Source organism: Misgurnus anguillicaudatus, chromosome 6 (genome assembly GCF_027580225.2).
Source record: "Misgurnus anguillicaudatus chromosome 6, ASM2758022v2, whole genome shotgun sequence".
Lineage (NCBI taxonomy): Eukaryota > Metazoa > Chordata > Actinopteri > Cypriniformes > Cobitidae > Misgurnus > Misgurnus anguillicaudatus.
Genome location: NC_073342.2, coordinates 20708561 through 20732349, shown reverse-complemented (window position 1 = coordinate 20732349; position 23789 = coordinate 20708561). Strand labels below are relative to the sequence as shown.

Sequence of the window (23789 nt, the reverse complement as noted above, 5' to 3'; positions counted from 1 at the left end):
TTAAATTTTGTTTTTTCATTGTCGATTGATTTTCATTTTCTTGGAAGCCAATAATTTAGTTCATAAAACACTGCGGTCAGCACAAACTGTGTTTATCCTTTTACAAGTGAACCTCTTTTTGTAATGAAGTCTGGGTTGTATTTTTTACTTAGCATAGTTATTGACATCACATGACACGTCTGTGTAGACATCTGTCTACTTTGGCTAGCTCCTGCCAAGCGGCAGATGAATTTGTGCCGGAAAAATGTACACTTTGGGAACAAGAGCTTTGATAGAAGGAACAGGTTTAAAAGAACTGAGTAGCATTTTTTTGCCTTTTTTATTATTGCAGACCCATGACCCCATTTTCATTTGTGATCCAACAGTTAAGAAACTTTACTGGTGATGCAAACTTTGTGCAAACCCTTAAAAATAGTTACTGTAGCATATAGTAGGGCCATTTTTATAGCTGCAGTTTCAAGATTATATAATCTTACAGAAGCAGCAAAATTATGTGACTTCAGAGTCCAGCAAAATCTCCTGAGAGTTTGGCAAGGTGATTTCTTAAGGTTACTCCACCTGCCTACGGAAGAACTAAAGTCATGTTTGATTACAGCCATTTTCAGTTTATTTGAAGTGATAGCGTACAGTGCTGCTGGGCTTTAAAACTCGCTACATCTTCCCTACTGAGCCATCAAACGCAGCTAATATTGTCTGTTTCTGTCTTGCGCCAGAAGACGATTGTTACCCGAGCGTGGAAACTCATGAGAATGATATTATACTGATTGCAAGACACACTGGGGAGATATTGCGACATTGTCTCTTCGAAATGTGGGTCACTGTAAAGCTCTTCCTAAAGAAAATTGCTTGTCAACTTCACAGCTTTTTGTTGATGCAGTATTTAACCTTTCTACTTTAAATAGAATTAAACTGCATTGTTATAGCAAGAGTTGCATTATGTCGGTTTGTCTGAAATGCAATATTGATAGCCAAAACGTTTTTTGTTTTTTTTTGCTGCCCACAAAATGTCAGGGTAAATATTAAGATGTTTAAATTTCCTAGGCATTCATTTCATTATGCCGGGCTTCAGTAAACACAATACCTGCCAGCAGATCAGAAATTGCAGTAATACATGTGTAAGCAGTTTTATGGTGCTAAATGAATTTCTGCTGGAGATGAGAGATATCCTGCTTTATCATTCTGACACATCAAGTTGACAGAATTCAGCAGTACCTTCAATAATTGAACATTTACACAAGCCCCAAGCTGAGATACTCGACAAGACACAAACAGTATAAGCAGAACTTCAGAAATGCATACAATTTCTGACGACTTGCTCCCAGAAAAACAGTCGTAAAGGAGCATGCCGGTGTATCGAATCTAATTATAGAATGACTAGACCTGAGATGATTCAATCAGATGCGTTACTATTGACTTCAGGCTTGTGATGTAAGCTCTTATTGGTAGGGAAGCTAAGTAACGGTTCAATAGTGCCCTGAAAAAGAAGTCCCATAGTCTATTCAGCTTCATCTCTCCTGCGCTGATTGATCCGTCTCTTCATAGTCTCTGATCTGACCGGCCCAGTCAATGACAGCCGTCTCTGTGGTCCCCAGCAGCCAAACTGCACTTGAAACAAAGTTACAGAACGCAGGCGTTATAAAAAGCTAAGGGGATTTTTCATTCTATATGAGCAGTAGTGGCCAAAAGTGATGTCCAGTTTTTAACAATTGGCATATTTGCTCTTTATTCAAATATTTTATTAAACATGCATTTAGATGTGTATATGCATGTTGCATTGGTGTGTTTGGAGTATAAATTGAAGCTCAGCTTTGAGAACAACGCAATTCGTATGTATGTTACGAGGTGGCTAATTCATATTAATTTGTACGACTTGCCTTGACCCCTGTGACGTTGGGGTTAGTAGTGGGGTTTCACCAGTTCTTGCACAATTAAAGGACAAGTTCGGTCTTTTACACTTAAAGCCCTGTTTTCAGATTGTTTATGATGAAATAGAATGGTTTTGACTGAAATTTGGACATATGATGCTGGCCTGAGAATTTTCGGGTGTTTCTTGTATCACCTTCCACCTCTATAATGGCTTTATAGGTGCACAGGAACAATCCTTCCTAAAATGCATTAAACTTTCATTTACAAAGACGTGAAACTCACCGAGTGGTCGGGGTGTTCACTGATATGCTCACACAAACATTGCTGCAAAAGACGCATTCCAACAGGTTTTATTGTAGTTTTGTCCAACTCGATTTACTTGTATTAGATGTGATGTGAGGTACGGTATTACTCCGCGCCAGGAACTTTGTTTCTATTCTTGCAATTGGCAAAGGCTGATTATCTCCACCAACTGGGCTGGAGTGTTTATTATTCAAGCTCTCAACAGAAGAATATACGGGTGTGAGGCATTTGGAAAAATAGGTCCACAAGTTTACAATGAATGTTAAAACACGTGTTGGAAAGCATCTTTTGCAGCGATTTTTGTGTGAGCATATCAGTGAACACCCCTGACCACTCGGTGAGTTTCACGTCTTTGTAAACGAAGATTTAATGCATTTTAGGAAGGATTGTTCCTATGCACCTATCCACCCATTGTAAAGGTGGGAGGTGAAAGAACAAATACCCGAAAATTCTCGGGGCAGCCGCATATGTCGAAATTTCAGTCAAAACCGTTCTATTTCATCATAAATAATCTGAAAACACAGCTTTAATTGTAAAATACCGAACTTGTCCTTTAACTTTGTAATAGGGGTGGCACGGTTCACAAAGCCCACGGTTCGGTTCGTATCACGGTTTTATGGTCACGGCTTTCGGTTCTTTACGGCCCTTGTTTTTGTTTTTTTTTTCACTCCAGAAATTTACTTCAGCATATGATATATAGCTTAATTATCCCCAATTTATGATACAGTATTAACAAAATTGTTATCATGTAATCATGCACAAACTGATCGTGACTTGACTTTAAGCACATTATTGGGACCATCTCTGAGGAAAGCTTGGTGAGATTTTGGTACAGCAAGAGAGAAGACATTGATGATACACTGCAAAAAATAATTTTCAAGAAAAAAAGGTATTTTTGTCTTGTTTTCAGTAAAAATATCTAAAAATTCTTAAATTAAGATGCTTTTTCCTGATGAGCATAACGAACCAAGAAAATAAGTCTAGTTTTTAGTGATTTTGTGCCTAAAACAAGCAAAAAATCTGCCAATGGGGTAAGCACATTTTTCTTAAAGTGTCTAAGAAAAATTTTCAAGATTTTTTTGCTTTTACTAAAAAACAAGACAAAAATACTAAGAATTTTTTTCTTGAAAATCATTTTTTTGCAGTGCATGCTTTTCATTTATTTGGCAAAAAATGGAGAATGTGTATTGCTGTCTCTACAGCAGGGGTCTTCAACTACTTTTCTTCGGTGGCCAGATTTTAAAATTGTAAATATGACGCGGGCCAAACTTTTACCCCTATTTTTACTTTTGATATATTTTTTACTTTTACCATATATGTGTGTGTGTTGTTGTCGTTTTTGTTACTTTTGTTGTAGTATTTTTCAAAAAAACATATTAAAAACATGCCTTTTAATTACTGAAAACTCATATTTTCTTTATTAATATTTAAAAACAATTGCAGTTTAACATGTAAGAGCCAAATGTTAATAGTAAAAGTGTAAGAGATCAACACTCCTAAACATATTTTGTTTATAACTGTTTACTTTCATTAATTGTTACATGTCAAGTACTCACAACATATAGCCAGTCTTCTCCTAATGACTAAAATTGCACTACATGTTTTCTTTTTTAATATTATATAGATAAACAGCCTTTCCATTGTACATTACATAAACCTCATTCACACAGACCTCTGGTCCCAGAAAATACCCGTAAAATTGCCAGACAAGGGTCTGTGTGAACAAAAACTCGTTCCGTTAATCTTCTGGGATCGTTGCCGGAAAGAGGACCTAGTCAGATACACGGGTAACCCTCTGTGTGAACAGAAGCCGCAACAATGCCATAAAGGGCGTGTCGAAGTGAGGACGCGCGCGTCATCATCACAACGCAAGTTATGGTTCAGCTCCTTACAACGAGAGATAACGTGCATATAAACATTCACCACGAGAAATGTTGCAAACTAGATTGAAGCAGTTATCAGGAAATGATACATGAGATGCATAAACAATGACGCACGTGCCGTAGTGAGGACGCGCGTGTCATGGCAACATGAAGTTGGTTCAACTCTTTAAAATGAGGGATTTACAACATTCACGACGAGAAATAGCAGCAAACTGGACTGAAGCAGATATCATGTAAGTTAGCTTATTACTTACTGTGTTGAAACGGAGATCATTCAGCAGCATAAAAGAATATCGCGTCACGTGCTCATTTGAGCTATAATTAACGAAAATACCCGCACGTCATGCCAACAAGATAATATCGTTCAGCTCCTCAAAATGCGGGTTTTAAATGCATATAAACAATCACGATGAGAAATGTCTGAAAACTGTATCAAAGCAGAAATCAGGGAGCTCGTCAAATACTCGTACATTATACGTCACACCCTCACGTGTCTATACGGGAATTATCCGGGATGTGTCTGAACGCTCACACAGATTCCGGAAAAAGACTGTCTGTGTGAACAAACCAAAATCAAACTAATCCCGCAAAATACCCAGACACGTTTTACGTGTATTTTCCGGAATTACTGTGTGAAAAGGGCTATACAGATATAACTGTCGGGAGTTCGCCCCCTAGTGGCGTAATGATAATGTAGTTTAATCGTAAATCTGTCATGGGAGAGAACCTTTAATCTACGAATATGTGTATAGTTAATAATTTACTTACCAGTAATTAAAGTATTCAAGTGTTACTGATAAAGTAAAACAAAAAATAATTAATAATTTAAACTTTGCACACAGTTTTGATTGGAACACACTGAAATACATCACTTCCGGTCGCGCGTCACATGCTGTGTAGTCGCATAAGTTTATTTTCTTTAATGCATCCAAAGCTCGAATTGGATAAGATAATTACGCACCCGCAGATGGTTGGCACCTCACACAGCCCCCTTTCTTTGTTGTCTTGTACAGGGGTAAGGTAAAAGTAACCACGCTGAATTTAAATCGGACTATAGTCGTTTCTCAATAAGGCTGCAGCCTCCGGAGGTCGCATTTCCAGGCTGCATACGTCATTAAGTCTTATTTCAGAATTTTAACAATTATAAAGTTGACTATTATTCTTAGTTAATCGTAAATTGTTGTAATATGCTTATGATTTGTGAATGTAATGCTCAGTTAACTTAATCTTGATGACGTATGCAATCTGCATATGCGACATCCGGAGGCCGCAGCCTTCCGATTGAGAAACGACCAAAGGTGACCGGCGGGCCGGATAAAGATGATTGGCGGGCCGGACTTGGCCCGCGGGCCGCCAGTTGACTAGCCCTGCTCTACAGGAACATATGTGCCTTTTTAGCACACAAAGATTGAACTTGAAGCACACAAAGATTAACCTGAAGAATTAACTTGCATTTATCAAACTGTCAACTTCAGTGTAGCTTTAAGCTTTTTTATAATCGACGTGTCCACACGCGCGTGAGGGTGTGCGTGGCAAAAATGACATCAACACGGGCGGTTGTGCGCATCGAGTGTGCGAGACGCCATTTCGCTTGGCGGTGTGCACGTAAAATTTTGAAACTTTGCACGCGGCTCCGCAACCCAAGAAGCAAGAGTTTCAGGCGAATCTGGCCGAGCATGACGTCTCATCACCCAGTCTGTGAGTTGAGTATAAACACTTCCCCAACGGACAATGTGCGCGTGCATTCAGCGGAGGCTCGCGCTGTGGAGCCAGACGAATGTATAGACGGTTTCAGCAGTAACAACATAAACAAGCGGCTTTCGTGGTCATCACGTAACTTCCGGCAAACTCCGCGAAGAATAAATAAAACAAAGACCTTTTAAATGAGTTTATTTATATAACAAGCAAAAAACAACAACACGTAGATTACATAGGAACGCAAAACATTTGTTATTTTCGACGAGGTATTTGTTTAAGAGTTTCAGCAACTAGTCAGACCATTAAACAAACAGAAACCGGAAGTAAAGTTCAGACCAAACGCTTATCGCATAACCGCACGTGCGCCCGATGAAACGGTTTATACAAGGCTTCAGATAACATAAGGGCACGAGGCTACTTGCGCGTGCGTTGAACCGTGCGACACACACACGCTCCAAACCGAGACAAGCGAATCGAATGGTTCAGAGGTTTTTTCATGTACCGTGCCACCCCTACTTTGTACGTATTCATACGAATTAGCCAACTCATAAAATATGCTCAAATTCTCGTGAGATCATATTCTGTTCAACACAAAAGAAGATATTTTGATAAATGATGGTAAGCAGTTGACGGTGCCCACTGACTTCCATAATATTTGTTTTTCTTACTATGGAAGTCAGTGTTTACCGTCAACTGTGTGGTTACTATCAATGATCAAAATATATTCTGTAAACAATGACCTTTTTTTTATTAAACTAACAGTTAACACAGTACATAAATTTCATTGAGGCCAGTCAGATCAGAGATGTTAATTTCAGGCAGATTTTATATATTTTGCATTCATGAATTTGACAGATTCTTTTATCTAAACAGATTTACGTGATGGTCTGCATACAGTGCGCATGACACAATTTCTGTCATCAGAATAGTGCGCGCATATTATGCGCACAACGCCTACAAAAGAGTGTAGTATGTAGCCCATAAGATGCATTATATTTTGCCGCAATGCACATGCGTGAAACGTCTGTGTACGCTGTGAGTTCGATTGTGCGTGAATAATCGCATACACATAGAATAAAAAACTTTACTCCAGGCTTTACAGTGCATTAAAGCTGGAAATATACAACACAAAACTTTTTTACAGCCTGTACGAATGTGGGCCAACATGACTGGAAAGGAAAATGACAGGCGTAGGTGAGAGTATATATCAACATGCATTAACACTGACTGTTTGTGCGTGCGTGATGAATCTCATAAGTAAGACTTTTTAACATTTTTGCAATTACAGCTGTGGATGAGGACTTGCTAAAATTGTGATTTTTTTATGAACCCGTTTTTAATTATTTTACAATTACCTTTTTGGGTTCTTCAATAATCTAATCAGTGCTTGCTTATGTATTAGCAAAGAGACATAGCAAAACTTCAGTTCTTGTTGTTCAGCTGGCAGAGCACAACGCTTGCAATGCCAAGGTTGTGGGTTCAAATCCCATGGAATGCAATGTGACAAAATGTACTAGAAGATGCTTTACAGGAAAGTATCTGCCAAGTAAATTAATGTAAATTAAGTAAAAAATACACCAGTTTTTTTTACATAGTTTGCTTTCAGAAAAAGGTACAAAAGCTGTCACTCGGATGGTAGCCTTAAAAAATGTCATAATATGTGTTATTTAGGTTTACCTTTAAGTTACCAATATGCACATTTGAGGTGTCATACACTCTTTAGGATAAAAGATTTACATTTTGGGTATCACCCCAGTGACAGCTTTGTACCCTTTTTCTGAATGTGTATGCAGACATGATGCAAAGAGAAAGTGAAATGGCACTTTTTTAATTTATTTTTTAGATCCCATTCACATTAAAATTACACCCTGAACCTTTTTAGGTCAGTGATGGACACTCCATTACGAAGCGATTACTATAGAGTTACAACATTGCCATTCCAGAGTGCCTAAGCTGCCAAAAAAGGATGTTATCAGTCACATGGTAATCAATTGTATTGCTTTCAGACAGCCTTTAGCAGTCAATAGGATTATAAAGAAGTACATTATTGCATGCACATTTCCGACCATTCTCTTCGCCTAATTTGATTGTCGTTGAGCTCGCTTTGCACACCACTTAAACAAGATCGATACTCGTTTACAGCCCTGCTAGATTTACAAAGCAATTCGAAGCAATTATTCAAGTCAATTTTTAAGCCCACCTCTGCAGCAACATTAACAAACTAGACTTCCGATTAAGGGTATCATTATTGTCAATATTTTGATGTGTGCTTAATCTATGCCTCTACAGTGCAGGACTATACTTATATAATTTACTATTATATAAAATGATACTTATATCATTTACTTATATAATAAGTAAATACTTACTCTTACTTTAAAAAAACACACATTGTAACCCATGATGGGTAAATATCGGACAGAACACATGCTGGGTTAAAAATGACCAAATGACCAGCATTGGGTACATTTTGATCTAGCGGTGTGTTCTCTCCAGTATTTACCCAGCATGGGTTAAAAACTACCCAGCCATTTTTAAAGTGTTGTGTTGTAAATGTCTAAGTAGTCTCAGCCTCAGACGTCACAACCTTGGCTAAATATCTGATGCGTACAGACACTTAGCTGGAAACACTTCAGCAGATTCCTGCTGTGTCCTCTGATTTGTTAAATTTTACAGGATTTCTGGGAGATGTGTGTGTTGTATTTTTCTAACGGCCCTCTTGGTAACAACACAAAATTGTCTGATCCAGGGCTGTAACCGCAATAGGCATTAAAGGTATAGTGGAGGAGTTTCTTTTTTCCGGGTGGATCATCAAGACTATTGGTCATCTTAGATGTCAATCATTCGTCCCATTCGTGCTCGTCCCTAGGTTCACTTTCTGCACATGCGCACTTTCAGGTGTATATGTATGGTGGGCTACGGTTTCAGCAATTCATTGAAGCTTCGCATTCTCACCGTGTTTTTTCAAAATGTCTGAGGAACACAAGAGAAAAAGTGTCTACAAATTGTATGACAAGAGGAGAAAGGCCTTTGAAGAAAGAAACAAGAGTGTTTTTGGGAAAATATTTCACCCGCTGGGGTGCGCTAAAAGCACAGGCTGGGTTCCCCACCGATGCCTCAGTCGCGAAGTTTCTACTCGACAGTTAAAGTTTGTCGCGCTATTTGGAGAAATCCATTTAAAATCACTGCTAGTAAAAGTTGATGTTAGCTATGATTAGCGATGCTAGCCCTGGCACAAGTCACGAACCACGCAGACACGGTAAACATCTCAATGTATGAGCCATGCCGGCAGCAACTTGTAAACAGAGCGTGCACGAGAAGAACTAGGCTCGTGCATGATCTCTTGTGCACACGTTTAATAGGCGTTCCCCCTTGGGATCAGGTTGAGTGTTGCGCAATTGCATTTTTTTTTAAAGTGGAGAGGGTGGTTCTTTTCTAAAATTCTGGAAAATCTTCCGCTATACCTTTAAGGTAACATGTCCCGCCCCCATATATCAAAAATGGATCCCCCCCAATGTGGCTACGGCCTTGGTCATATGGCCTCTTTGGCGGCCATTCAAAGCGGCTATGACTATGCGAGACTAATGTCCGATGAGCAGTTTAAAATCAAAAACTTTTGACTTGATGTATTGTTTTTGGGAAACCAGTGAGCAAAAACTCCATGTTATGATAACAGGGGAGAAAAAATCCTAAAAGCAGACTTTTTTGGGTTGGGGCAAATCCCCTTTGCCTCAATTTAATGTCAGTATCATTCAAATCTGTTTTTCATCTTCCTTAAAAAGCAAAAGAAGCAGTGAGGCTGTCTTCACGTCCACATGGGACGTGTCTACTTACAAGCTCTAAAGTTGTAATTATGATGTGATGTGCGCTCAAGTGACTTTGGTTGGAAATAATGAAAGTGTTGAGCGATAAAATTTTTATTCATATCCTGACAAAGACTGAAAGACATTATGTGCTAGTGCAACAAAATAGATTGCAAAGGATATGGATTTATTGCAAAGAATTATGTTTAATATAGTTTTGTTGCACAAGTCTGCTATCCATCATAATGCAGCTAAAGTTTCTGGCAAGCATTAATGCTTTAACAACTTTTTTTATAATCAACATTAATAATATCTGCTTAAAAAGCAATTTGTTTCCACCATGATTTAATTGACACCAAATTGGAAAGCTGTTTGCCAGGTAAAACTTTGCTGTTTGGTGCTCATACAGTACAAGCATGACTTGAAGGCAACATCTCCTTTTGTGTTTCACAGAAGATAAATAGTAATGCAGGTTTGGATTGACATAAGGGTGAGTAAATGATGTCATAATTTCTATTTTTGAGCGCGCTGTCCCTTTAAGGCAAGACAAAGCTGCGAGACACATTATGTAACACCATTGCATTTCCTCCTTTCAGCTTCTGATGTGTGAGGCTGTAGATTACATTCTCTCCCCAAGGTTTGAAACTCAGAGAGGTGAGAGGTGTGTGAAAATCTCCACCATCCAGGATCAAGACGCAAACATGTCTTTGCATGGTAGGGTCTCGCTGGAAACGTCCTGCATTAATTAAAGTTCATGCAGAGTGGTCTTACACCACAGTCAGGTTCAGAGAAACCTACAGGCCGTGAATATAAATGTGTACTTGCATTACACACCTCTGGTATTTGAAATCTGCTTGTATCTCATATCTGCCTTTGGATTACATCCTTGTATAAGAATACTTACATTGTTATGTGATTATATGGAGATAAACCTGTTTAGGAGATTCCAAATCCAATTATATGTGTGTATTTTTTAATAATTTGTGAGTTAATTTGGTTGAAAAGAAATGGGATAGTGAAAGATCCCCAGTATAACAAAACGTCTATGGCAGTTGATGGATTTGGAAGAACACACAACAAGAGCTCTGTTCCAAATTTAATGGCTCCCTAAATAGACAGCTATACTCAAAGGTAGCACAATTAAATTCAGTAGTAGGCATTCTTTAAAAAGCATAAAATTTTATAGCACACACCAATTATGGATAAAAAGTCAAAAACACACTGTCAGAAAATGGGTCAAGAAAAGCTCTCTAGCTGTCACTGGGGTGGTACCCTTGCGGAAAGTACAACGTTGCTCCTAAAGATTTCACATTAGTACCTCAGAGGTACATATTGTTACCTAAGCAACATGATCTCATGGAAATCCGTGTTATAGTCACAGAAAATTTGATCACTTTATCCGTGACCATGTCACAGAATTCAGCTTTTCTCCATGCCGGAACCACAGATGTCTTTTCCGTGTCACTCCCACAGATTTCTTGTGTCACTTTATGTATTGTTTTCTCATTGTTTTTTTCCTATTTTCAAATCATTATTGCTTGGGGTTAGGGTTAGATTTGGGGTTTGCATTGTACTTTTATTTATTGGTTTCTACATGTCTTTCTTCCGCTTTTAAAACTATTCTCGCCTGGAGTTGGGGTTAGAGTTGGGGTTTGGGTTAGGATGTCTAAGGGTGCTTTCACACATACACTGTTTATGTCGGCCCAAATGACGTGTCGGTCCGAGTACGGTTCGTTTGGGTCAGTGTGGACACAACAGCCACACTCTGGTGCGCACTAAACGGCCCTCCAAGACTGTACTAAACAGGTGGTCTCGGAGCGGCTGTCGCCGAACTCTGGTGCGACCCATCTGTGGTGTAAACACTGCTTGACCTCTGGCCGAGCCAAATACAGGAAGTTCTCCACATGTTTGAGCCACTAGGCTTCTGTCGTGACGTGAGCCGGGTGTTATGTTGTGGCTAAACAACAAATAAAGCCATCTTGGTCCGTAGTAGAATTCGCTGTGTCCTGGCAGTGTGAGCTGATGATTTCATAAATGCATAGCTGTCCTCCACACACAAAAAAACAGTGACACTTTCATTATTTTTAGCAAACGGCTCCGTGAGAAGGGCTTTAATACAGTAGTTGCTCAATTTCGCGTTAAAGCAAAGAAACTTCGCAAAGATGTGCATCGTTTATCTCCATATCTTGCTAGATTCGCTCTTCCTGTCAGGCTGGTTGTCGTGGAAACATGAGGAGTGGTCATGAGCATAGATATGTATAAAGGGTAGATGTGTTACTAACATCATCAGCTGGCGGCCATCTTAGCACAGGGCGCTCGCTCACTCGAGCATTGTGTTTTAATGATGCATGTACTTATAAATGACCATAACTTGCTCAATTTTCTACAGATTTTCAATTGGTAATGCTATAATTCTAGATGCTTTAACATGTTTTATGAAAATTTTTTTTTAGTTCCAGTATGCTGTGTCATAGGTACATCTTTGAAGTTTAAATCAAACCAAACTGTTTGAAAATCGGTAGAAAATTAAGCAAGTTATGCTCATGTAAAAGTACCTGCACCATTAAAACACAATGCTACAAGTGAGCGAGCGTCCTGTGGTAAGATGGCCGCCAAATGCGAATGTTCCACTCAATTTGCCAGCAGCGTGGGCGAGACAGCTAGCCTTTATACATATCTCTGGTCATAAGACGGTAAGAGCTGTCAGAGACCAATGACATCGCTGATCGTTGTCACATGATGTACGGTGCGGCATTTTAAGTGCGGTAAAAACAACATATGTGAACACAGACCGCACTAACTGAAAAATGATACAATGTATTTTGGTGCGCTCCGAGGCCGCATCACGGTGCGCACCAACATGTGTGAAAACACCCTAAAAATTGATTCTAACCCTAACCTCAAGCGACAATGAAAAAAACTACGAGAAAACAATACATAAAATGACACGAGAAATCCATGGGAGTGACATGGAAAAGACATCCGTGGTCCTGTCACGGAAAAAAGCTGAATTCCGTGACAAATTTTCTGTGACTATAACACAGATTTTTGTGAGATCAGGTTGACTAAGCAGTGTTTCCCATACATTGATTTATTTGTGGTGGCCCACAACAGAATCAACACTGGCCCCGAAAATAGAATTTTCATGATTCCCATTTACATTTTTATTTCACTATTTAAAACAGCTTAATTCGGCTTAAAATATAATTTGATATATAATACAGATCAAATACAGATACAGATCAAAGAGTAGAAGTGAAACATATTTCTATGATCAAACGCAAACATGACATGATGACATCACATATATGCTAATAAACGGGTGACGTCATCACCACCACAGTCTCCTCAAAATCTTGTGGGAAACACTGCTAAGAGAATGCATATTAGTACCTCACATGTACATATTGGTACCAAATGTATACATATCTGTACTTAAATGCTATTAGTTTTTTTATAGAGTATTGCCCCAGTGACAGCTTGTGACAATTTTTTGACCTTTTTTTCTGACAGTGCACCAAAGTAATTGTAGAGATATCTTAATACTAAATGAAATTTACATTTAGTGATAATGATTAGGCTTGCGTTTTACTCCGCCATGGAATAATTAGTTATAATTAGTCTATCACATTGCATTATGGGATTGTCTTTTTAGTAAAACATAAAGCCAAGGCTAATTTATAATTAGGCGAAAACATAGTATAGGGAGCAGCATAATAAAGAAGAACACCTTGCCTCAAAATACTGCCTCTGTTGGCGTCTCCCTTGGTTTTGCAATGCACAGTTGCAAAGGTGGGATGTGTGTGAGGGTTGAACAGTCCAAGGCCAAGCTTACAAACATACTGCATGTTTCACCACAAACGGCAGGCAAACCCTCTCAATAGAGGTTAAGCAATTAGGGAATCTTGTCATTGGACTGTGTTTACTCTTTACTGCCTTTAATAAACATAAAAGCAGCTCAGTGCATTGATAAACCGAAGTATATCTCCCCCACATACAACCACTGTGTCTCACAAAGCCTTTTAACCCATGCACAGGCATCAATAAATGTGAGCAGAAAAATAAGAATATAAAAGATCTGTAAATGGTTTTGCGAGGCGTTCTGTCAAACCCACAGAAAACGGTGGGCATGGAGGTCGTAGCATTTGAAAGAAGATTTTCAATGTAGAGCGCATTCAGCTAGGTCATATTAAGATCTTTAGATTTGAAACGAATGTCAATTAGTATTGAATTCAATGCTTAAATATTCGTAAGTTTGTGTAATTTTGTCTATTAACTGCATGCCACTTATAGCAGTGCAAACTTACATAACATTTAATTAATAGAGGTATGAATAAGGTCACATGATTTTACCTGCTTTTATTGTGCACTTTTTTGTTCACACATAAATTGCAGTGCTAATTAAAATACGTTTGATGGGCTACAATATGTGGCAAAAATTCTAATCTCTTTATTTATAGAATTGATATTATAACCTCTCCCGTGCTGGGTACGTACATCGGTTTGTGGCTGGGATATTTATAGATAAAAGATGACAGGAAAAGACTCCTGCACTTTGTATCGGGCAGATGTGGTATTAGAACACAATGCTATTGAGTTTCTTTAAAGAGCGCAGTGATACTGTAGCTGACCTGCATAAAAAAAACAGAGATTTGTGCTGAGGTCTTTAAAAGCAGAGGGTTTTGACACAATAAGGCCATTGGCTACAGTTCATACAGCAGGTGTTTGCTTAATTAAGATGACAAACGAGAAAGCAGCTACCATGTGTACGTCATTATTTGGTTTTCCTGGTTTTATTTAGTACTGAAGTATCCAACTGTGTCCCAATCCCAATCTGTGTACTATTGTAAAGCATGATATTACAGAGGCTACATAGAAAACAATTTTCAACATTGTGAAAAGTGTTATATAAATAAATTTATAAAAAAAAGTAGTTACCGCCAAAATCAGTATTGTATCAGGTCAGTATTAAAAAGTAAATTTTTCATTTTACGCAAAATTCGATATCCGCCATGTTATTCTGTCATATTTTCTCAGTTTTTTCCAAACCACGACAAACGGCAGTCCTCGTTCTCTGCAAAATGCAATAAATCCGCTCAACAAATCACAGTGCACTGTTCCACGCATTCTAAACAACAATGGCGGCGTGTTGAATACACATGTAATCCTAATTTTCCTCATCTACTTTGTACTCCGTGATCAACAAACGAAACAAAAACAAATGATAATTTTGCTCGCATTCATAAACCTGTGGTGATTTTCTGTGAATAATTTACGTTAGAGGCACTCAGGCGAAGGAAAAATGCCGGCTGTTGCTTGTTTTCATACGATAGCATCAAGCTTCTGTCATGCTAACACATTGAACCCAGGGGGTCTTATGAAAAACGTTCCATTATTTTACTCGAAGTCAACAAAAATCGGGCAGGAACAAAACATTTTACAGCTGAACACTGTCAAAAAAGTTAAGCGACGATGTCCCAAGGATGATAGTTTACTTTCGTTTACAAAGACGTGAAACTCAACGAGTGGTCAGGGGTGTTCACTGGTATGCTCACACAAAAATCGCTGCAAAATACGCATTCCACCAGGTTTTATCGTAGTTTTTGCCAACTCCATTGACTTGTATTAGTTGTGCTGTGAGGTACGGTATTACTCCGCGCTGGGAACTTTGTTTCTATTCTTGCAATTGGCAATGGCGGATTAGCGCCACCAACTGGGCTGGAGTGTCTATTATTCAAGCTCTAAGCGGAAGAATGTACGGGTGTGAGGCGTTTGGAAAAATAGGTCCACAAGTTTACAACGAATGCTAAAACACCTGTTGGAAAGCATCTTTTAACGCGATTTCTGTGTGAGCATACCACTGAACACCCCCGACCACTCGATAAGTTTCAGGTCTTTTTAAACGAAAGTTTAATGCATTTTAGAAAGGATTGTTCCAGTGCACCATTAAACGCATTGTGAAGGTAGGAACCGAAACACAAACACCCAAAAAGTCTCGGGGCAGCCGCAAATGTCGAAACCCCAGTCAAAACCGCTCCACCTCATCACAAACAATCTGAAAACAGGGCTCCAAGTGCAAAACACCGAACCTGTCCCTTAAACATTTCAAACTTTTCAATCGTGCGTCAACCAATTAAATTGCCTTATGCAGATAACCTATCTAGGTGCGACCCAGCCAATTACGTTTATGCAAAACCGGAACATGTGTTGCGGCCACTGTGATTGGCTGTTGGCCACGCTTCAGACAAGCCTTCTATCAAGCGTTAACGCTTTTCCTTCGTGTGAATGTACCGCAAGTCTTCGATTAATTTTCCCAATTTTTGCACTGACTGTTTACGCTCATAACTTATGTTTTACAGTTTGCCATTTGATAGGATTTTATAAGTTTTGGATACCCCTCGAAAGCCACCTCCACATAACAAATCCCAATTTAACCCCTGGAGTCCTGGACATAACCCCATATTGAAGTAGTCTCACAAATACTATTACTGTATATATGGCTGTCACATGATGTGACATATCAAACACTTAAGCCTATACGATAAAACACTTTTTTGTATATACTCACATTCAGGACAAATGTTTGAGATAGTCAGACATTGTAATTTCGAGCTTAGAGATTCTAAATGAGTCTTCCTAAGTGAACTTATCCTCCAAGGTCAAACAGAAATGTGCTGATGCTGTACACATGCATCTCTGGCTCGTGGAGGAACTGTTTATTCATAATAGGAGATTTATGCATAAATGATAGGCTAACTGCAGTGCTATGAAGGTAGGCTACATAATATTAATGAACAAAACACCTGTGTTGGCACAGGTAAGCTTTACCAAACAAAATCATCTCTATAAGGCTTTGATTAAACCCGGCCCCTCTGGACACGAGTGAAATTATAGGGTTGTCTAGCGTAAGCTGATTATGTGTTCATCTGAAATGCATCATGTTGAGAACAGTTTAAAAATAATGCAACGACTATTCAGAACAAACAACCTACAGTTTGGTGGTTTAAAGCGTTGGCAAGATATCAAAATGGTTAAGAGAGATGCAATCTAGTAAGAATTTTATGTGATCTATCTTAAAGATTCTGTTACCATCACTCAACATATAGTTCATGCAGAGTTTAAGGGTAAGGGTCTTTTCTCATCGGTACAGGCTTTTGTTGACTCTGAATTGACTCAGATCAGAATCAAACACTTATGGATTTTGCCTTTTAAAGCTGGCATTTTTATTAACACGCTATTGCACACAGTTTTAACACGACCTTTGGTTTTGTATGCCTGTCTCGTGTTGAAACGTGTGAAATCCTGTCATATCGTCCCCTACCGTTAATTAATTTGTTGCATGCAGACTCGTTTAAGACTTGGCATCTACAAATAAATGTCAAGTAAATGTCATATTTTAAATTACTGTGGATAAACGGATCCAAGGGAAGAGCGTCGCAGTCAATGATTTTACTAATTAAATTGAAGAAGAAAAAAAATGCTGTCATTTCGATGTCTGCATTGATGACCACTACATATTTATTTCCCCCATATAATTATTATGTCTATTTAACTCCCTAAAGACTGTAATCTTTCAAAAGAAAAAGGGAGAACTTTAATAAAGACATGAAATTTCAGTGCTGTTTGTCAGTAACTGGAAGTTATTACTTTAATGAGCACATATCAACATCTCGGACCATTACACTGTACGAAAGTGAATTTTTAAAGTGGAAACCAAAGGACAAAACATGTATCCATTTTCCTGAAGAAGTTTTGAGATGTCTCCAAATGGCACTTTCCCCCCATTTCAAACTTCTGAAATAGTCCCAAATGGAGATAATTTGTTAGATTTATGTCGGGTTTATTAGAACTATAAAGCAGTGGTCGGCATTGCATTTCATTGTTAGCGTAGCCATAATCACCGTTCAGAGGCAGCAGATAGACTCATAAATGTGATATATCTCAACCTGGTTAATCTACATCATTTACTACTCTGTCATTTTATGGATGTGGCTTACAGTTAAGGATTCATAAAGCAAATCCCTGCATCTCCCAAACCAAATTATGCCATTTTAAGTCTTATTTTATTATTTGACCAACATATCTGTATTTATAACATTCAGTAGGCCAACAAATTCACTTTTAGAGCGAATAAATGGCCCTGTGTACATTCACATCATTTCTCATTGTTAAGCCTTTATTCATAATGAGCATTTTATGGAAATACTGTAAATATTTGGGACAGTAATGAAATCAACTCATTGATTTTCATTAATGTCCTTATAACAAACAAGAATATGCTTGTAATATACAAGGTTCCCATGGGACCTTGAAATCCTTGAAAGTTTGTGAATCTGGGGGGGGGGAATTCAAGGCTCTGGGAAGTTTTTGAAAATATGCATACATAGATACAGGTCATTGAAAGTGCTTGAATATATTTTATGCAAGAAGTTTTCTGAAAAAAAATTCATATTATTCCCTGTGTAGTGTAGGATAATATCATAAAAATTCTAGACTTTTTAACCACACGTGCTAAACTGTTCGCTTCAAATGCTTATATCTTCTGTATGCAAATGTTGATTCATACCAAAATGCTTTTTTGCATAGTTGTGTTTGACACATGAAAACGTCACGGGTTACGTATGTAACTGTTGTTCCCTGTGAAGGGAACGAGACGCTGCGTCTCCCTTGCTATACTTCCTGCATCCCTGTAACGCCGTCTTTGGCAATATTTCAGATAGCAATATACTTCCTGGCTCCCGCATCACCCTGTCTTTGTTGTTAAGCCTCACCAATGGTTAAATTTGATATACACATTCAGACGCACTTACCTCTGGAGGCGTCCCCAAAGTGTCACTGCAGTGATGCAGCGCAAGTTCCCTTGAAAGGGAACTATAACAATGTGTCTTAAAAGGTAACACAGTGTAACCTTGGTCTCACTGAAATGTGTCCCCACATTTAGTCCTTGAATTTTAAGGGTATTGGACCTGAATAAAGGGTATTGGACCTTTAAAATGTCCTTGAATTTGAAGTTAATTAAGGTGTGGGAACCCTGAATATCTTTATCTAATATCACCCAGTTTTAAGTTTGTTAAGACATGTGAAGAAAATGAAGGTTTAAGAATAGTGTATAAAGGGTCGTCTGCAAAAGGGATCAGCTGGGAATCTTATTTGCTTAAATTATGCTCATATGAGGGGAATATATCCAGATTTTGTCCATGCAGAGTAAATTTGGAAGATATGGAATAAAACAGAGTTATTATGCAGGTGCCTAGGTGTGTGTTTGTATGTGAGCTCTGCATAGTATTTTTGTGTTTGTGCATCCACACGCCCACCCTCCATTCAAAGTCAGTCTCTCCATCAGAAGTTTGCGCAATGGAGCTGTTTACAGATTTCTTGCAGATGGCACCGTGATGTACAGCAATGAGGCGTCGCTGGGTAAAACTGATAAATTGATATGGGTGGGTGACCGTAATGGCAACAGTAAGAAATTGGATACTTGGCATTTCCAGATTTAATTTACTGTAGGGCCCTACGTTCTCTGAGTGGTCTGCCACAGCCCACTTTCTCATGACAAGCACCTAATTATTTTCACCCATCCAAGTGTGGACTGCTTCTGAACCATGGCTGGAAACACAGCTGGCCCATACTGGAGCTTGAGATATAGTTGCGTTTTCGACGCTACAGTGCTCTTCAGACAAGAGAGTAAAAAACATGCTTTAGCTTATTAAAGAAACAGGTTGAAGCGTGTTTTAAATATGCATTCACTTAAAACGAAAACAGTCTACTTTGGCTGTTAATATGTAGTTTAGATACTGCCATATGGCACATTGTCAATGAATGTATGCAGTATTTTGTATCTTTGATGTGAAAATATGATGTACTAGATTTGTGTCCGAAAGTTTGAATGGTTAACAAAGTTGAATGTTCCTGATGGTGCAAGTACACCATTGGATGACCATATGATTTGTGCATTTGTCACTTCCTGCGTGGCTTATATGGCTCATATGTCATTTATGGCCCAATGTGATTCTCTTGACAAAAAACAACACATTTTAAATTGCTTACTGACAGGGGTCGTATGCCACCCACAGTTCATTTTATGAATCTGTCACAATGTGATGTAGTCTTCGCAAGAGGGTATTATCAAAGGACAGGGCAGTTAAAAACTATATTGGACCTAACAGGAATCCCGCAGTTCACAGCAAAGTGCCGTTCCTCATTTTAAATGTAAAGAGGGGGTTTAAACATAAGTCTTAAAGGGACACTCCACTATGAAAATATGTCATTTTCCAGCTCCCCTAGAGTTAAACATTTGATTTTTACCGTTTTGGAATCCATTCAGCTGATCTCTGTGTCTGGCAGTACGACTTTTAGCATAGCTTAGCACAATCCATTGAATCTAATTAGACCATTGGCATTGCACTAAAAAATAAGTCCCCAGCTATTGAAAGTTACCAAGGGGACTATTTTTGGGCAGTGCGTAATATCATTGCGCCTCCTGCAGCCATGTTACGGCAGCAAAGTCCTTACCGTATTTTCTGGACTATAAGTCGCACTTTTTTTCATAGTTTGGTACTGCGACTTATAGTCAGGTGCGACTTATATGTCAAAATTAATTCATACTGTCTAACATAAACAAAATAAAACATTACCGTCTACAGCCACGAGAGTGCGCTATATGTTGCTCCTGTAGCCTACCCCTGAAAAAAACTGTTAACTGAAACATTAAATTAACGGAGAAAGACTTAATAAACAAAATGCCCCAAAAAATATTTTATAATTTTCGAAATAAATGCGACTTATAGTCCAGTGCGACTTATATATGTTTTTTTTTCTCTTCATGATTCCTTTTTTTGACTGATGCGACTTATACTCAGGAGCGACTTATAGTCGAAGAATACAGTAATTATTATGCCAGAATGATAGTATAGCTCCTAGCCATATCTGCCTAGAAAATCGCAACTTTTAATTTTCTGTCGGTCTTAGTACACGATGTAACTACAGAAGAGTCAAGTTTTAAATAGGAAAAATATCTCTTTGGTTATTTTTTAGCTCGATGCTAATGGTCTAATCAGATTCAATGGATTGTGCTAAGCTATGCTAAAAGTGCTAGCGCCAGACCCGGAGATCAGCTGAATGGATTCCCAAATTGTAAAAATCAAATGTTTAACTCGAGGGGAGCTGGAAAATGAGCATATTTTCAAAAAAAATGGAACGGCATGACAGCAAAAAAATTGCCTGTTTAATTCTAAGGATGCAAGAGGGTGGAAAACTAAATTAAGCCTGTTTTTGATTCAAAAGCATTACAGACATTTCAAGATACAAAAATACGAATAAAAATGTATGATTTAATTTGTAAATATTATTACTGTGCCATCATGTCTAAACAGTGATAATACAATCACATACTCATTAATGTGCTATAATATTCATCCTGTTCTTCGCCTATGCTGACACAATTATATATGCATTTTGTCCTGTCCGCCCCCCTTGCGTCCAGTGGGATCTTGGCTTTCTCTCCATTCTCTTTCCTCACATTCATTCCCTGGATTTTCAATACTTGTGTGGGCAGCATGTGCTCGAATTTTCAGCATCAATCTCCACAGGGACACAGGGTTAGAGAGGGGCCATCAGAGGTGAGGCAATTTCTTAAATGTGTGCCATCCCCATTTCATTTCCAATCATAGTGCCAACACTGAAGGCTTTGGATGTCTCCTAGAATCAAAAAATTAGAGCTGGTACTATGCGGTACTTATTAAATTGAACAAAAACCCTTTTTTTACTAATATCAGGGATTTAGACTCGTTGCACAGACACAGACACGTGTACAGTGGGAGTGTTTTATTGGGGGGTGTCAGAAAAGTGATGTTTGATTTATGAAGAATGCCTTTGAGAGCAAAACAGTAGGAAGATCATTAGTGTTGGGTTACAGCTTCATCTCTCTCACCCATCCACAATACAGATGACGTTTGACAACCACCATCACTCTTTCTGTCTGAAACGTTTAGCGTTCATGTGAAGACACAGGTTATTCCCGATTATTATCTTCCCAAACCCAATTTATTTTGTATTTCCTAAAAACCTCATTTATCAGTTTACACTAAGCTCTGGTAGCAATTCAAAAACATGGCATACAGTTGATATGAAAGTAGATAGATGACTGAATGACTGATTAATGGATTTATTGATGGATTGTATTCCCAAAAGAGGTTTAGCAAATCGGAAAACCATTCATAGTGATTAAATCTCACGGACGACAAACATTTCTGACTAATTTTCGCAGTCTCCAAGGTCTTTCCCACTGGACATGCCAGTTTTTCTCAATTCATCTTCTTATGAGTAAGTATTTTAGAGGACAATATTTTTGGCAAACAAATGGCTTGCTTAGAAACCCTTGCCTCAGCGGCACTTTTTGACGTTTAGACGAAGGATGTTTAGGCAGACATATTTTCAGGCTCGCAGTTAGTGCGAAAACACATCATGTGGGCACATAAATGATGGAGATACATAAACTGTAGCCTTAAACCAGATGATATATGACTGGTCAGCAGTTGCTAGGAGTCTCGTCAGCAAAGTTCTGCCTAAATGAACAGATTGAATTACATCCCTCTGAATAACTCTGTTACTGAAGGCCTCATTTGCTGCATGAAGATTACACTATATTACAACTCTTACTTATGATGGTTTCTAACTTTTCGTCCCATAATCGCATAAAAATTGTTGAATATCACATTCGAGTTAATGTCGTATGGTCTTTTTTTACCTGTAAAATAGGAATTTATCTGTTTCTACATAAAATAATCCTACATAATGTAAAGAACATCCTGTAAAACTATAAACTTAAATATCTTTATTAGGGCTGTCAAAAGATTAATCGCGATTAATTGCATACAAAATAAATGTTTGTGTTGGTGTTATATTTGTGTGTTACTTGTGTGTAATTATTATGTATTATGTAAATACACACGTAGTAAATTTAAGACAAATGTTGTTTGTGTTATATTTTTTAAATTTATATATAATATAAAATATTTGAAAATCTAAATAAATATATATACATATAAATGTTTCTTAAAGGATTAGTCAATTTTCTTAAAAAACAAAATCCAGATATTTGTGAAGAGAATTATGTTTTTGAGGATTTTTCCAGGATTTTTCTCATTTTAATGGATTTTAATGGACACTGACACGTAATAATTTTAATGCGGTTTAAATTTGCAGTTTCAACAGAGTTTCAAAGGACTCCAAACGATCACAAACGAGGCACACGGGTCTTATCTAGCGAAACGATTGTCATTTTTGACAAGAAAAATAAAAATATGCACTTTTGGGCCGCGACTTCTCTTCTGTCTCTGGTCACGTGGTGCGGCAGCGCCACCTCACGTAATTGCGTAATGACGTGGAAAGGTCACGTGTTACATATATGAAACGCACATTTGCGGACCCTTTTAAACAATAAACTGACACAAAGACATTAATTAGTATCATTCCACATACAACAACGTCGGAACGGTCTTCTTTCTCCACACTTGTAAACACTGGAGCATAGTTTCGCATACGTCCTTCGTGACCTCTTGACGTCAAAAAACATAATTCCTTCTTAACTGAACAAAAAAAGACATCAACATTTTGGATGACATGGAGGTAATGGAGTAAATTGTCTGGATTTTTTTTAAAGAAAATTGACTAATCCTTTAAGTATATACATGCATGTGTGTGTATTTATGTATACAAGATAATTACATACAGTGCACACACATATATTATGCAAAAAAAGTTTTATTTTGTATGCGATTCATCGCGATTAATCTTTTGACAGCCCTAATCTTTATTATTGACTGACTATCATGTCAAAGATTAAATTTAATGTGAAATCAATTATTGAAATCAAACTTTGATGCTCAAAATTAGATTATGAGACTTCCGAATGAGTATAAATAAAAATACATTGTGCATTTTAAACCTCCCTAATAATTTTATTGCTAGGTATGCTGTATGCCGGATCAAAAGTATTTGCAATATGAAAGGGCACCTATTATGCAAAATCGGACATAAATGTGTGTTGGCAGCCACCATACAATAAAAACAATCCAACCTCTCCTTGTTTTTTAATCCTCATTAAACCAAAGCAGTGTAATTAGACATGCTGTTTTGATTCTCTTTTCAATGTGAGATCACACTGATAAATCCCCGCGCACTAACAGTACCGCCCTCAGCGAATTGTATGCTGTTCACAATTTCTCAATAGTGAGAT

At 38.0% G+C, this 23789-nt stretch overlaps 1 protein-coding gene across 2 annotated transcripts in view; it reads left to right on the top strand.

Moving 5' to 3' along the window:
• The window catches only part of LOC129433783 (carbohydrate sulfotransferase 8), a 65583-nt gene that overhangs the window by 21432 nt on the left and 20362 nt on the right, over positions 1–23789 (top strand). The gene's annotated exons all lie outside the window — the stretch shown is intronic.